Here is a 17189-nt window from a genome sequence, read left to right as displayed (position 1 = left end):
CATCAACTAGACAGAGCCTGAGGTTGTAACACAGTGCTTTTAATTTTTTAAGTCCTAATAACAAAGTAAAAACCCAGTCTGCTGCTTTACCAAGGGAGATTTCAGTGTTTTATTTAAAAGGAATAAGCTGCCCTGGTGAAAAAGATTGCTGATTTCAATAGCTCCCAAAAAGAAGTTTGGGACAAAGAGAAAGATATCAGTTGCTGGGCTCTCCCCCCCAAGCACCACATAGTCCCAGCTGAGTCCCACGCTAAGAAACTCCTGCTGGCATTTTAACATGACGTTGCTGCCTTACAGACCTAATTACATACACATAAAATATAGGCAAAGAAAAACTCTTGGGAAATGAGAAGCTCAATAATTACCACAGCCTCTTCCCAAATGCCAATCTGACCGACTTGTCTGGTATGACATGCTTACACACTACAGTTCCTTCTCCCACAGCACAGGGCTGCAAAACTAAATTGCTGTTCACGCACGTTGCCACATCTCTGTTCAAAGCCAGGCATATTTTCCCAGCTTTCCCCCCAGTGGGTGTTCTCTGTGCCAATATAGTTACAGGAATACATGGGGTTCTCCTGCTTTTTGCATTTCTAGCAGAAAGAGCCAGGCCTCCTGTCTGTCCATCTCTCCGTATAATATGAAGTATTGTCTCCTTGTCGGCATCTCTGAGAAGAGTGGAAACTTTAAACTCACGGTCCTCCAGAGCATACTTAGAGGTAGATCACCATGCAGAGTATGGTGACATCGGTGCAAATGACTGCAACGAGCAATGCAGGAGGAAAATCTACAGGGATCCTACATCTGTTTAATTAGAGCTTCCAGACTCTGTGTGAACCTCTACCCATCCATAGTCTCCTACTGTCCCAGCTGATAAGCTTGCAGAGTTATCACTGCAGCGCTGTCACCAGAAACATCCTCCTGTGCTGGAACTCTGAGGATGAACCTCGGTACCCACCTGTGTCATGCAGGCTCCCTCCTGATGAACTGTGAAAGTCAGGGCGCCGTGTTAGTGGCTTCTTTGCTTCTCTCTTCTGTCCTGAGCAGACAGTTCCTATTGTCGAATCTCTTTTTCACCAGCACTAAAAATGAAATCAAAGAAAAATCACATTTATTTTTTACAGCAGTAAAAAGGGTAAACCATTATCTTTCTGCTAAAGCACGAAGATACAACACATTGCCACCCTCCTTTCTTGGCAACAAGGAAGAGCGTTTGCAGTGGAACGGTAAAGAAATGAACACAAAACAGCCCTCCAGCAATGATAACTTTCAACTTCCTAATTCTCATAAAGAATAGGATTACACTCTAAGTCTCCAATCACTTTTGGAACAGGAGCATTTAGAGGATTTTCCTCCTGAAATCGAACAAGGAAAGTAAATCTATTAGGTGTGTGCTTTAAGGTATGTTTGAGAGCAGATCTTTACAAGCAGCAGATGGAAAATTCACTCTGAAATGCTTTGCGTGCCGCAGCCTAAGGGATCATCACTGGGGATTTGTAGCATCTCCGGAGCTCACAGGTACAGAGAAATACTCCTAGGCAAAGATCAGCACTGCAACACATAACCAGTAAAAGATCTTGTAATCTCTATGTTTAGAGGATAAACTGCACCCTCTGCTTTATAAAGCCTTTATCCCATGCAAGAAAAGTTCCTGCCTCCGTGTGGAGCCAAACCTGCTGCCAGCCATGCTCACTGTAAGTGGTACTGGGCAAATACTCCCAGAGAGCACCTTCAGCATCCTCTCTCCAGGAAGTAATCAGTAATAACTTGTTGTATTCCTCTTATATTCACAAAAGGGAAGCCAGACCACAGGCTCCTGGATGCTGGATTGTAGCTCAGACACTTCACCAGGTTCTTACAGGGTGTTTGGAGACGTGGCAGTGTCTGGAGGCAGAAAGAGACCCTGCAGTTGATCTGGATAAGGGAAAGAAATGCAACCTACACAGAAAGCACAGGGATTTAGACAGAGGTATTTGGAGTAGTTCAGAATTTGCACTCAAGGACAAAAATCACCAGAGAGCAGCTTTGTAACCCTGTATAGAAAGAACTCCTTGACGCTGGTTGTGGAGCTCCAGGCTCAGGATCAGACTTCTCCAAAAGCAATTTCTGTTTCTGAAGGGCAAGGACATCTGGAAGAAGGATCAACAGCCAACTAACCTCAAGGAAAGTCCCCATGAAGTAGCTTGGCTTGTACTTCTGCTATTGCTTTTGAGATCTTATGACGGATGAATGGGGAAAATGAACCCCAGAAGAGAACAAGACACGTAAGTAAAACCAAGTATTGCTGTCGCAAGGTCAAGTTGCCTCATCATCACAGGAAGGAAATGAAGAGAAGGAGAGTTGGGATAAGTTGTCTTCCAGGGCTTTCCTTCTCCAGTACCTTCCTGCTTTTTGCATAATACATCCTGCAATCTACTTTACATACAGAGCTTTTAGTTCTTAAATTTATTATTTAGTGTTGTTTTCCGGTAATAAAGCAGGAGCATTGTTTTATTTATTCTTGCAGGCTGCACACGAGCACCTCTCTCTACAAAGAAGCACGCAGCTTACAAGTGAATCCTTTTATGTTCTGCAGCACTGAACGGCACGACAACCTGAACACAAAGCTCTTCAGCCTCCCAGTCTCTGAGCAAGAAATCACAGGGCAGAGCTTTACAAGGAACCTGGTAAAGACAGACAGTCGGAGTGGCTGCTGTCATACTGCTCTCTGTGCTCCCATTTATATAGTCCTAAAGATTTTGGGGTGCTTGGGAAGCAAACTGAGGAAGCAGCTGGATGGAGCTATCTACCTCCATCACGTGCATAATATGCATGAGGAGTAGGTGCATGGCTGCTGTTTTGTTTGCTGCTGAAAGGGAAAAATTAGGTGTAGGAGGAGAAGAAGCCTATTTCTGCTTTTACTTTAAAGCAATTAATGAACAGGAACCGTCTGGAGGTAAAACCACAGCAAAGAGCCGGGCGCTTCAGAGAGAAGCACACAGAGGTGAGCTCCAGCCAGGAGGAATGGGCCGCTGTTCCCAATGCTGACTGTGAGGCAGCTCCAGCACTCGGGATTCACTGTGGCTTGGAGCCCCAGGTAGCTGTGGCACATTATTTTCCCCAGGGCTAAAATACAAACCTCTCTCACCTCCCTGAACACCACCAGCACTGCCTCCTTGGCAGCAAACAAACACACAGAGGACTTCAGGCTCCTGATCTCAGACAGATGCTTCCAGTTGTAATCAAGCACAATTTTCAACTTCTTCATCCTGGTTAAGTTATAAGAGAACAGCAATATTGCCTGAACAGCACAGAAACGCAGCGTTATCATCACCTCATTTGGCAGGCAGGGCCACATCCCATCCCAAAGGGAACTTCTTGCACTCAGGCTGGAGGCAGCATCTCCACAGAGGGGCTCTGATGGAGGTCTTCCCACTTCTATCTGTGCCACCATATCCACCTCACAGCAGCTTTTCCTTCCTCCCAGAGAGGCCTCTGATGCACAGGGTGGGCAGCCCAGCAGTGAGCTGACAGCCTTAGGCACTTTGTGGAGGATGTTTCATTGCCATTCGAAGTAGAGGCCGCTCGGTTTCAGGCAGCCTGATCAATCATGCCAAATAACTAAATTACCCGACGCGCTGTAATCACCCATATTTATACAGCAGGCGGATTCTTATCCGACACAGTTCATTACAAGGCAAACGAGAAATTCAGATGCACAAACACAACTATTGCCAGCACTCTATTAATTTGAACTCGATTCAAATAGGGTCCCTGTGGGTAACAAACCCGTCTCTCAATACCAGACGCTCCAGTCACAAATTCCCTATTAAGGAAGGGACATTAAATGTCTTTCTACTGCGCTCACAGGTGGATAATGCAGCAAAATCAGCGGTCCAAGGAGTGAGATATCTTCCACTGGGCTTGTTTGAACTCTGCCAGCATCCCAGCTATGCTGCCTTAGGATCACAGAATGCCTTGGTTTGAAAGGGAACCCAAGGATCATCAAGTTCCAACACCGCTGCCACAGGCAGGGCCACCAACCTCCACATTGAATACCAGCCCAGGCAGCCCAGGGTCCCATCCAACCTGGCCTTGAACACCTCCAGGGATGGATGGGGCATCCACAGCCTCTCTGGGCATCTGTTCCAGCACCTCACCATTCTCACAGTAAAGAACTTCCCTCTGATATCCAATCTAAACCTTTCCTCCTTGAGCTGTCTTTGTCACACCGGTGGAACTTTTGCATGGGTAGACCTGGGATCACAAATACCCACGTAGATTCGTTCAGATATGAGAATGGATGTGCAACATCCCCAGTCGTGCCTCTGGAGCAAGGTACCCAAGTGCTGGCTGAAAGCAGCTTCCTGCTGTAAAAACAGTGCAATGCCAGATGGACCCCCCAACTGAAATAAAGGCTGAAATAAAGCCCTGGATGGCTCCCCTTCCTTCCAATGTATCGACTGCACCGCTCAGCTTGCTGCATCCCTGCAGAGCAGATGTTAACAGCCCAACCAGTGTAAGCCCAGGCAGTGCGTATCCAGGGTAGGATGTGCAGATGTGAAAGTTAAAAATAAGCGAAGAACAAACATGGTGCCTGAAGCTTGTGGGAGTGTATAACAAGGTTATTAACAGCAGAAAAGTGTACGATGGAAGAAAAGCACTAGCAGAATGAACGATAATTAAATTTTTACAGAACAGAGTTGTTGCCTGGGTTTGTAATGCTGCCTAATTTGATGCCTGCTGCATGCTGGTCTGTTGGTGGTGCCCATTGCGTTGCTTGCAAGAAGCACAAGCAGCAAGGCTAGTCTCAAATCAAGCTGTGTGTTTGGAGGATGCTACCACTCAGACCCCAAAAGGGGAAGGATGGAAGACATCCCACTTTGCTGTGCACTTGGGGAAAAGCAAGGACTGCTGCCATAATGGACAGTACAGGTAAGAAAAGGAACACTGGGGGGCATGTGCAGTAAGGGCTGTTGCAGCCCAGTTGTGCAGCTGTTCTGCCTAACGAAGGCCTAAGAAAGATCAGGGGAAGAACGATGGAAGGAACTTGGCCATCACTGGAGGTGAAGGAAGGAATTAACTTTACTCCTGCACAGCGAGGTTCAATCACTGAACGAGATGAGATGGGCTTTGGCAAGCCACAGGTCATGAACGTTGAGCTAAAGGTTAGATGGAGTCTGCCCAGAAATAAATTGCTAAATCAAATCTAACCAACTCGCCACCTTTTTAATAATGCGGCTCTGTATCAGTGCACCCTGCAGCCTGTGCTGAGGTTCCCAGTGGGGTTCCCTTCTCCCTGCAGTTTCCCCGCTGCTCTTTAAGCTTTTCTTCATACCTGAAACTGAAAAGTTTTTTTGTTTTGGTGAGAAAAAGAAAAAACAACTCCTTAATGGTAAAACAGCTTTACCTAATTCCTGCCATACGTAACTCTGATGTGTTATTTGGACTCCTGTGGCTCCCAGCTTATGTCTGGAGCTCAAGAGGCCCCACCAGACCCCAGGAGCACAAATGTGATCCCCCACTCACACTGAGATGTTCTCCATCCCCATTTATTACAGTACACATTCCCTACCGAACTCCTGTGCCTCTGAGCTGGGCCCCTTCTCTGGAACGCTTTGGGATCCTTCAGAGTGAAGGTGATTCTGCACACTCTCAAAGCTGGGAACTCAGGGATATCAGGAGCAGTGAGACAGGACTGCTGAAAGGCTGCAAACCTAATGAGCAGACGCAGCACTTCTTTTGACCTCAAAAATTACTTTTTAGGATAAAAGCGAGGAGAGGTCTTAAAATAAAAGCAGTATGATGAAAAGCTTCCACCAATGGCACTGCAGAATGGAAGGCTGTTCCTTAGCATCCCAGAGCAGATGTGCTGCACTCAAAATGTCTTTGTCTATTAAAACTGTGTCAGCTTCAGAGACTCCAAAACTCCCTGTGGCATAAACAGAATTTCTAATGAACAGCTGCAGGATCCAGGAGTAGCCGCACGAAATGCAGCTGCCGACATCACTTTCATTGCCTGCCTCCGACCACCTTCACTCTGCTGCTGGCTGGATCCCACCTTCCCTACTTCAGCACCTCTGATGTTCCCTCTCTCAAATCTCTGCCTCCCCACTGCTCCTCCTACACCCCACACAGCTCAGCACTCTCATATATTTGGCTCACCTGTCCTCCATGCCCCTACCTCCAGCTTCCTGCAGGGTAGCAAACAGCCAGCAGCTTGCAGGCAGGCGCAGGGCACCTCGTTCCTCTATTGCCATCCATCGCTTCCAAAGCCTGTCAGCACCACTCACCCCTTCAGAATGATGAAGGCTGATAAACACCAACAGGATCCCAGAGTCCAACCATCAACCCACCATGTCCACTAACCACGTTCTTAAACAGAATCAGAGAATCATTCAGGTTGGAAAAGAGCTCTAAGAACCCCAAGTTCAACCCCAGCCCACCCCACTTGATGTCACATCCCCATGGCTCTGGAACACCCCCATGGACAGTGACCCCAGCACCTCCCTGGGCAGCTGCATCACTGCTCTTTAGGAGAATCATCTTAATATTTAACCTGTGAGAGCACCTTGCACCAGGGACTGCCCACACTTGCTCTAACAGAGCTGTGATTCCCATGCCAGCCCTCAAGCTTTGCTGCTGTTTTGACTGTTCAAACTATGAGAAAAAGAAAGAAAAAAAGAAAGTGAAAAAGAAAGAAGTGAAGGGGAAAACATTATCACGCCAAACCCTGCAGAACATGAGCAATCCTCGGGGAAGGATTTAAGCTGGGTAAGTTGAAACCCACTAATGGAGCTTTTAGCTTCGACGCTGCCTTGCAGGCCAACGCACCAAAGCACGACTCTTTGTGTGAGATTTTGGATTTTGTTTTTAAATCCTCTGCCTTTGAAACCCAAAACCTGCCACGCATACAGCCTGGGCCAAAGGAACTTCCCAGCTGCACTCCTGAACCTAACTGTGCTCTGGTAGCTTGCTAGAGAAACAGCTGGAATGATGATTAATGTGCTCTGGCACTTTCTAACACATCCTGCAATGCACAGCAATGCGCTGGGAGAAAAAAGATCATCTGTTGTCTGAGGGCGGCCCCTAACAAGTTCTTCTGGGAACACCAGCACAAATGGACCCTCAGTTCTTACTGATTGACGCCTTCAGGCTTTCATGGGGCTCTCCAAAAACCTGCAGAGAACTTCACTTTCCTGTTTCCAGGGCATTTATAAGGAGTTAATGCTTTGGTGAGCTGTATTCTCCTAATCCAAGTGAAAACAGTCGATGGGTTCAAAAGTTCCTGGAAGACACAGAAGTAGATAGCGAAGTCCTATTTTATTAGAACGCTGTAACAAGATTAAAGAATGCAGTGCTAAGCAATAATGCCTTTTCAAAGGAATCCTTATTAACTGTTATCGAACAAGCCGTCCAGCTGAACATCTTGTGGCTTTGAGACAATTTGTTCAATCTAATCATACAGCGTCCAAATGCTTTAGCTGTTCATCCACTGCAGAGTGGGGCAGCTGCTTCAAACTGCCAACTGCTTCTTGTTCTCCATCACACTCCTCTTGTGTAGTAGCCCCCTCTCTCCTTTATCCATCGTCCTCTATGCTCTGTTTCCATTCCAGTCGTTTCCCAAATTTGTGATGGTTTTGGTTTTTTTCTAATTGCTCTCAATATGTCACTCTGTATTACTCAACAGCAGATTTATTTAAACGTGTCGATGCTGTTGCTTAGCAGATCTGAATGTGCTTTGCAATTTAAGCCTGCTTCAGAATCACGTTTCTCTTCCCAGCGCTGGATCATCAGGAACTTTGGGGAAATTAAACATCGGTCCCACTCTACAGGCACTCTGTGGCCATAGCTATGAAAGTGCCATTAGAGATCCATAAGGGTAAGGAAAGAAAAGAAACATCACCAAAAAAAACACTGCAGGAGAGCAGGAATTCTGCCAAAAAGCCCACTCGATTTTTCACCTCTGTCAGGAAGCAGCATCAGATGCTATTTGCTTCCATTTTCTACCTCGTACCCACGAGTTTCAACAGGAGCCCATCACGTAAATGATCACTGAGAGCTTTGAAAAGAGTCCTAACACAGAGCTAATACCAGCCTTCCCCAAGCAGCAAGCTAATTTCATGTAATGGCCTTCACATGCTGTATGAAAGGCCTGGAAAATTCAGGTGAGAGCATGTTCTGACCTCTGAAATTAGGCTGAGAGAAGGCAGGTAATGTGCTACTAAATCACATTCACAGTGTTTTCTGCTTGGGCTTTTCCAGCTGTCTGAGTAACAAAGGCACAGACGTGGCCATTGCCCCCCATGCTCCCACCTGTACCTGCATGACATAGGCAAGCTCTGGGCACCAAGTCAGCATGAGACAGGAGCTGTCCCAAAACCCTTCAGAAAAAGGTTGAGGAAAACGGAGAAGATGCCATCATGGTTCTGCAATCCACTGAAGGAAGGGGTAGTGCACACTCAACCCTGCAGCATGGCCACTACCAGCACCGTCTTCTCACATCCCTTCATGAGGGCATCTCTATGGGATTACCCCAACTCCAGGCAGACTCCACACGTGGAGTTTCATCCTCTGCCCCAAGATCTCCAGCTCTGTCACCACTTGGTTTACTGGGAATTAATCCCCCAGATTCAGACCTCAGAACGGCTCAACAAATCACCCCCACGTCCTTGGAAACTGAGCCTACAAAGTGAGACAGCCCAACCAGAGGCAAACACTTGCATTAGGACCCGCCAAAACTGTTGCTGATGGGCTTCTAAATATAACCCAGCTCTCTTTCAGCATCGCCTGATGTCCATTTACCTAAAATAGCCCTTCCTACTTGGATCAATGAAGAGAGCTGTCAGAAGTGAAAGACCCCTCATCACTCCACACAACCCGTATTGGCCCCAGGAGAGCCAGCTGGATGAGCCTAATGACTCTGCTCCAGCAACAGCTGTGATTGGGTTTCTTTCCATTTCGTACGATTAAAAAGAGAAACAGATAAAAGGGAGAACAAAAAAGTCCAAGAATTCAAAAGGCACTAAAAATAAAATAGTTCTGTATTCACATGGCACCCCACCTTGACAACATTATGGCTAAGCAATCCTCAATAACACAAAAGGAAGACAAGTAATTTATAGGCAGGGAAACAGAGGCACGGAAAGGTTAAAATACCCAGAATCATCAATAAAATCAAGCAGTAACGTGTTTAAAGGGCAGGCACTCCTGATGCACCTCCTCGTATCCGTGCCCTAGAACCCCTCTCTGTTGATTCTATATGGAGCCCGGGTAATTGCTACAACTGCCTGGCACCAGTAAATCAGTGCAGGAGAGCTCAGCACTGCTCACCAGGAGTTATGGCCCATTTAGCTGATACAAGTTGCTGCACTCACCTTGTCCAGCCCCTACATGGAAGCAAAAGCCTGCAGGCAAGGATGGATGCAATGAATCCTCCTGGAAGCCCTTTCCATGGCCTGAAAGGGGAACTGGGAACAGCACAGATGTACATGGGCAAAGTGCACCTCACCAATTCACTGGCCCCATACAACAAAGCAATCTGCTTGATAGGTGAGTGGAGACACTATCGACCGCCTTGATCTTCAACAAGGTTTTTGCCATAGCGTCCCAAGAAATGGGTATATAGGTCAAAACCAAATCACTGGAACAGGAGCCTGAGATGCGGCCAACCCTTCAGCTCCAACAAGGGTCAAACCTCAACTAGACAAAGCCCCAAGCAACCTCAACTACCTTCATGGTCAGCTTTACTTTGACACTGGATTAAAGCCCTCCAGAGATCCCTCCCAGTGTGCTTTGTTTTATATTCAGACACATATCAAAGGGAAGTTGGAAGTCATTCCTGGAGGTAAATGAAATGGATAAAGCTCCAACACATAGTTTAAAAAAAACCAAACTTTTCAGAAACTCTTCATTATAATTTGGTGACCTGGAGATGGGAGGAAGTCTCCTCCATCTGCCTCAAGGTTAACAGAGGAATGCACACAGTCAATTAAGACACAGAAACACCACTTGCATATTAAAACTCAAGTTGCTTCAGTGGTGACTTGGATCAGACTTAATACCTGTAGGAGGTGATATGACAGTGACACTGAGTTTAAATGGGCTGGATCAGCATTGAAGGCCATTTTAAGGATTCCTGTGCTGCTCCTTATTGAGGTACGAGTGCCCCACAGGTTGCCAGACCTTCCCAGCTCAAAGCTCCTTCTTGCCTTAGGGTGATCCATCACAGTCACCACTTCTGGATGACTCAGCCCCGCAACTTGAATGCTCACACCTCTCTCTAAAGTCAATCTGAAGACACACACCAACCTTAGGGGGAAAAATAAAAGGCTCTGATAAAGGAAGGTCATCTTCATTTCAACCAGTGGAGGGCAGTCACACGCGTACACAACAGCCAGCATCCCACTGCCTGATACAGATACAAAAATACACTTTTTTTTCCCATTCCCATTCATCAGAAGAGTTTCAGTGTTTCCCATCCTGTGTTATTTAAGTCCGTGCCCTTCCTCAGGACACTTGAGCAGCATCCCACGGACATGCAGAGTATATTCACTTGAAATTAGGCTGCAGAATCTACATTCCTCCAGGCCCCATGCTAAATAGTTCTGCTCTTCTACAACACAGGAGGACCAGCCATGCCTGACAAGCAAACCACCCATCAGAAAACCAATGCTTTCCACCTTATATTTCAGAATATAACGAAGTACAAGCAGATCAGCACCTAGCATGCCTTCAAACAAACAAACAAACCTTACCCAGCTAGGCAATACAGGCAGGACATGAAGGAAAAAGGAAAGTGAAGGCCATGTAGGCCCTGTGCCAAACAACTTGCAGAAGGCAGCAGTGCAGCCCCCCCCAGACAGCAGTTTCTTCCATGCTGTCTGGAGATGAAAGGCTAAAGCAAGCTATTATCTTCAGAGCCTTGACAAAACAGCAAACCAAATCAAATTATGCTTTAGCGAGAGGTAATCCAATAGTTTCAGCTGAGCAATTGTTTGAACAGTCACAGTGTTCTGGTACAAAGGTTGAAAATCAATAATTCTTAAGTCCGGCTCAAGGAGATCTTAAGAAAATGGAAAACAAAGCACTCATTTTCCTTCATCACCCCAGCAAGCTCAGATCCCCTTCTGCAGCCCAACCAAGAGAGCACATCCTGCTCAGCTGAAGCCCAGCAAGCTGTGTCAGGTGAACCCATCACCCTACACTTGTAGGGACAAGTTGGTCACTGTGTGCTGCAGACCTAAGGAGAATACATCAGTCACAGTGAGTAACTTGGGCTCTGTAAGCAAGCAGAATGCTTGTGAGCTGGCTACAAATAGTCAAGGACTAGGGGCATTTTCTGCCTCTGATGCACGCCTGCCTGCCTTGCTGCATAAACCCTTTGAGGCTTGTATCAGTGCCAGCAGAGGTCAATTGTCACTGCCACGGCTCAGCACTCTCCAACCAGGCCCCACTTCCCAGCATCACTGGAAAAAAAGGAGAAGAGGGACAATGTGGGTTTGGATGTGCCACCTGGTACTGCGCCCACACCAGTGCATCCCTTCATCATAAGTACATGCCCATGAAAGACGTGGGAAGATGCACAAAGGAGATGCTGAAGTGTCAAGGAACTTCACATCCCACCTCTTGAGAGTATAATATGAACCAACAGAGCAGAAAGAAAACGCAAAACATCATTTATCAAAGCAGCAACAGAATTTTCTGTCAAAGGCAAGATTTCACAACAAAGATGCTTTTGGCATGGGTGGATTCCTGACAAAACAATGAAGCAACGTGAATGATACATGATTGTTTCTTTGCACAGACTGCCGAAAGCTTTCAGAAGCTTTATAAAATTGAAGCTACTTACATCTAACAGCTACAGTGTAAATGTGGGGAGGGAGCTTTCCCTATGCAGCTGTGGTGACAGCACTCAGCAGGAGGCACGCTGAGCATTCTCCCTGCCCTCCCACCGAGCTCAGGGTCAGCAACCTGCAGAGCTGGGTCCCTGCTTTTGCTCCCCTGCCACCCTCACTCCCCCACCCTCCCTTTGATGGAAAGAGTGATGATAATGCCAATGAGGTGATTTGAAGCCTTGCCCGTGGCTGCTCTAAATGCAGCCACATGAAGCAGTAGGATTCTGCCGGTGACATTTGGACCACAAATGAAGTCCCTGAGAGTAATAAACAATCAGGTAAAGAAATCTGGAAAGAAATTACCCAGCACACCTCGTCTTCTTGGCCCCCATGAGATCCATATAAAATGTGTTAATGCATCTGATTATGATCTAAATTACATAGAGAGGCTCCTGCCAAGCACTCGGTGAAGTTTCTTTATTGTTAAGTTGGAAGCTGTTTAAGAACGGACCAGTCATCATGTTTCAAATTAGATTTGGGGGAAAAAAAACAACACATTTTCCTACTTCTGCTGGCTCGTAGCACGGGTCTGTGGGAGAAAGTCGATGCGGGGTTTTTTTCTGCTGAAGTGAGAGCAGGAGAAGTGGTGACAGCACTAAAGGAGAGAGTCAGGCAGCCCATTGCCTGTCCTTGTACCGCGACCCAAGCTGAGCAGATTTACTGTATATTAACATGCCAGAAAGTGACTGCAAATGCAGCTGGCTTTTGAGATGCATTTTGTCCTGAAAAGGGAGAAGCAGCACCGCAGTGCTTTCACACACACTCCTACCTTCCACACACTGCAGAACCTGGAAATAGTTCCTGAAAATGTTAACTTTGATGAAAATGGCTTGAAAAGCATCACTCAAGGCTTTCTCTATGCATGCAAAGGCCGGCTTAGCTGTTGCTCTGGCACAAACCAGCAAATCACTGTGTTCCTTGGAGGCAGGCAAGAAAGCTGTTTTTCTCCCCTCACTTGCACTTAAACCCCAGACCAACCCGAGCTGTGTTATCTCCTGCTGACATCCAACTGAGCCTTTGCTGCATTGCTCAGCACCAGCTCCCCCTCCACTGCTGGCTGCACGTTAGAGGCAGAGCCAAGGTCACCTTGCTCGGGAAGTTGGTTTTTTAAAAGCAAGGTCCACATATATTGAACATCTTCCATCTATTATCCCCGCCCTAACACACAGCTGTAGCAACAACCACATAAATACAGACTGGAAGGTCCTGACAGGAAACAACTAGCACATAACAGCTCTGACATAGCACTACCCATATATACCTATATATGCACACCACAAACAGCTGTATGCACCTCCTCTCAAGGTGCACAGCTCATCGTCAGCATGGGGCATCACTCATATTCATAGCCAGAGTCCAGCATAAGAGGTATCCAAAGGCACCTACACCTCCCAGGTCCCTCTGCAGTGTGAAGACATCAGCGGATACAAATAACTGCTGGCTGTAACTGATATTGCTCCATGGGATGGCATTAGAAGCCAAGCATCAGAAAGCACATTGAAGAGAAGCCACGTGTGTGCTAGGGCTCACGTTTGGGTAGCTCAGCTTTCACCTCCAGAGACCTACAACAGAGCAGCAAGATAAACAATGCAGAGACTAGGAGAGATGTTAGACCTGATGTCCACCTCAGACATCCTCGGCCTTTTTGCTGTTCTTACCTACAAGGCAATAAGGTTATGACTATGAGCAGCACTGCTGCGTGTAAAGTTGAAATCTGGTAGTCAGCGTGTGCAGAATTCAGCCCGAGCCTTGTATCAGCAGTTCTGCAGGAAATCAGAGCTAGAACTTCCATTTCCAGCCACCAATGTAATGCAGGGGTTTCAACACCAAAGATGTTTTAATGAAGGATCACAGGCTGGATCTCAGCCAGCGGACAGCACTGCGTTAAAAGGAAGCCTTTATCTCAACAAAACACTTACTGAACAACACGGTGGGTGCCAGAAAATAAAGCCTACACTAACAACTGGATTGTAACCTGAAATTCTGCACAGTGCCATTCTCTTCTGCCGCACGTATAACTGCTTCCCATACACAGCATGCTTATTTTCTCTCCTTCTAAAGGAAAAAGAAACAAAAAAAAACAAGAAAGAATTTTCTCTTTCAGCTTAACTTTGAGGCAAGACGGAGGACCACAGCCTTCGTCAAAGAAGTGAGATCTTTTGAACTCCAAGTCAGCAGGCTCTCACAGGAGCTGAGCTCAGGGGCTGCTCTGGAATAAATCAAAAAGGATTTACTCTTTCACTCAAACAAGGCAGAAAAAGAATCCCCTAGATGTACAGATTTTCAGCTGGGGATTGGAAGATAGTTAGTAGGTTCAGGGGGAAAAAAAGGGGGGGAAAAAATGAAAAAGCAAGAAAAGACAACTTATAGGAGTGCCATTATGGCTTGATTGCCATGATCCTGTAAGCTAAACGCTACCTGCGTGCCTGGATTCCCTGGGGGAAGTCACCAGCACAGTTGCTAAGTCAGCTGGAAGCAGTTCAACCCGAGTGCATGTGGAGCAGATGCTCTGAACTCGACACAAGGACACAGCACTCCTGGACAGCTCTGTGGACAGCAAGTCAAAACAGGGGCTTGAACTGCTCATGCAGCATTACAGATGCAGCTGTGATTTCTCAGAGATTAGCAGAATTGGAGGGCAGATGGGACCCCGAGAGCACCCAGTCTGCTTCTTGCTATGTCACAGACCATTGCATTTCATCAGAGCTTTCCTAGGAGCAGGAGATGGATCTGGCAGCCTTAAATAACTGTGTTCCCAGTAACAACTCGTGCTATTTGCACCACAAAACCCCTGCTGCCTCAACAGATTCGCTTGGGATACAACAGCCCTTTAGTGCCCTTGCACCTTTGGCTCCTGGTTCAAGCCCAGATTCACCAGCAGTTTCACCAGCCATGAGCACAAATTCCCACCCTTTGCCTTCATTACAGGAGTGACAGAAAAGTTGGGGAAGAAGAAATGTGCTGCTGGCAGCAGCCTCCAGCCTCTGCAGTGAGATTGCCCATGCTCCCGTCAATCACACACCCCCACAGTAGCTGTGCATCAGCAGCCCATGGACTCATCATACATGGCGAGCCTACCTTGCCTATGAAGTTTCTTGAGGTACGATAGAAATGTTCAGATCACGCACATCATTTCAAAGCCCAACCTCCCCTGCAGAGCTGTGTGCCAGGATTGGGATCCTCAGCACGCAAGCAAGTTCAGCCCGTTCATGACAATCAGTGCTTCTTTAAAAACACAGGATTTAAACTGCTGAAACCAGAATCTTGTGAAACATCATTTCTTCGCCTGCAGCGCTGCCAAGTGAAGTTGGCTACGGCTTCCAGCAAATTGCAAGTGATTAAATGAAAGAGTGGGTGGCCAGGCATATAAAGGCCTCGACTCAGATTCTGTGAGTGACACCGCAGTGGTGCTGTCCAGCTTTCCCCATCTGTTACCATTACTGTAATGTGGATGGTGAGAAGGGAAAACAGAGCTGGAAAATCACAGAGATGTTCTGGTAGATGGTTAAAATCCAGCCAGGAAGCACCGATTTCATGGCAGGTGTGGAGCAAACAGGTAGTGCAGAGCTTGGCTGTGCCTTACCTGCTGCACCGCTTCTTGGCTCAGAGCTGTCCTGCATCACACATCAATCCTTCACTACTTTTCTTCTTTCTTTTAGCGTTGATCTCAGGGGTGCTTCTCCACTTTAATACAAAAAACAAACAGAACCATATGTACTTAAGAAACACATTACCCATTGCCTAGAGGCATTGTGCAAGAGATGCTGTCTATTAGCATGTTGGCTAAAAACACGCATTCCAAAAGAGATTCGTGAAGCACCAATGCTCCCATAGGGCTGAACTGGGTTGGAGGCAACAGGAATACAGCAAAGGGACACCTTGCGTGCCACGATGCCCCAGGTCAGGAGGAACAGCCACAGATACGCAGTGAGAAGCAACCAGCACGTTTCACCAATATCAGGTTCTTAACAAGAAAGAAGGGATATTTCAAGCCTTTCATAGCTATGGCAGGAGATGAAGGTCACCAGCTCTGTGCTCCATCAGCACACAGCCAGCTTGCAGCAAACACCTCCAGGGACGGTGCCAACACCACCACCCTGGGCATCCTGTGCCAATGCATTATTACTCTTTCGGAGAAGAAACTGTTCCTAATATCCAAAGTGTTCTCAGCTCCCTTAGCATATAACACTTCCATGACAGCACTTGGCAGCCAGCAGCTTTGGAGTACACACACTCAACCATTTCCCACCAAAGAAAGGCAGCTACTTCACTCCTTTGGTGCCAAGGGGAGCACCACAAGTCCCTGCCCTGTTCCACAACACCCCAAGAACTGTATCACCAGATCCACATTCAAGCCCAGTAACACCCAGTAATTCCTCATCCTTTTTCCCTAGCTCAAAGCCCACTCCAGACACACTTCTGCTGCAAATCATCATTTAAACATACAGAAAACTGAAACAAAACAAAGTACCTTTTGCTAACCAGAGCTTGAGGATGCAGGACTGCTGCTCAGCAGCCGATGTCTGTGCTGCACGTGGCACACCCTTTTGTTTTAGAACAGAAGTGCTGCAGATCAGGGCCATCCCCATCCTGCCTTCGTACTCCTACACAGCTCTGGCAGCCAGCACAAGCAGCACATCCCAAGTCTCCCTCTTCCCACCCTTACTGTTACTAACACGTTCCATGCTCACCGCCTAAGCTCAGCTGTCAGGGACAAGAATGGAGCTTTGGTGGCTGCTGCTGGGCTCTGGCATCAAGGTTGGCAGCTGCCTATAAAAGCTCCTCCATCCCCTTCTGTTCAGCTGGCAAAACGCTTCCTGAGCTCCTGAATCTCGGAGTTGAGAAGAAATAAACACGCTGCAAAGGGAGCTCTTCTCTCTTGCAAGCTGCGAGGGATGGCATGTTTCCATCTGCAAAAGACTACGAGATGTCTGCAGAAATAGGAACTAATAGCCACGGCCCCTCCAATCCCAGCTCCTCCCTGAGTTCCTCAGAAACCACAAGTGATGGTGTTACTCAACAAGCACTTTATTTCAACAAGTACTGCAAAACCCATGAGCAACAGGACACAAGCCCAGCATCTGCACGCTGTGCTAGCTGGCAGGGCTTCAGTGCAAGCTTTGAATGCATACAGTTCACAATATAAAATATATATAGGTTAATTCTTTAAGTCATTGTTTATTCTGGGTCCATGAAATGCAAGACATGCAGCTCCTAGAGCGAAGGACCTCAGAGTGAGGACAAATAGCAAGTACATTGTAACCCACTGCTCAATGGGATGCTCAGACTTACATCATCCAAACTAATCACTCT

At 47.0% G+C, this 17189-nt stretch overlaps 1 protein-coding gene across 21 annotated transcripts in view; it reads right to left on the bottom strand.

Moving 5' to 3' along the window:
- EXTL3 (exostosin like glycosyltransferase 3) overlaps nt 1–17189 on the bottom strand; it is a 103877-nt gene that overhangs the window by 25281 nt on the left and 61407 nt on the right. For 9 of the 21 annotated variants that reach the window (XM_085542283.1, XM_015859679.3, XM_015859685.3 and 6 more), the window contains 2 exons: nt 15460–15560; nt 959–1082 (listed from right to left, as the gene is read on the bottom strand). The gene's annotated coding sequence lies outside the window, so the exon portion shown is untranslated. Of the gene's footprint in view, nt 1–958; nt 1083–3127; nt 3249–15459; nt 15561–16347; nt 16810–17189 lie in introns of those variants that run through there. The other 12 variants (XM_085542288.1, XM_085542284.1, XM_015859687.3 and 9 more) reach the window with 4 other exon arrangements.

Source organism: Coturnix japonica, chromosome 3 (assembly GCF_054131305.1).
Source record: "Coturnix japonica strain WE chromosome 3, WE-NBRP24, whole genome shotgun sequence".
Taxonomy (NCBI): Eukaryota; Metazoa; Chordata; class Aves; order Galliformes; family Phasianidae; genus Coturnix; species Coturnix japonica.
Note: the sequence above shows the minus strand (reverse complement) of the source record. Positions and strands in the feature narration are given on the sequence as shown.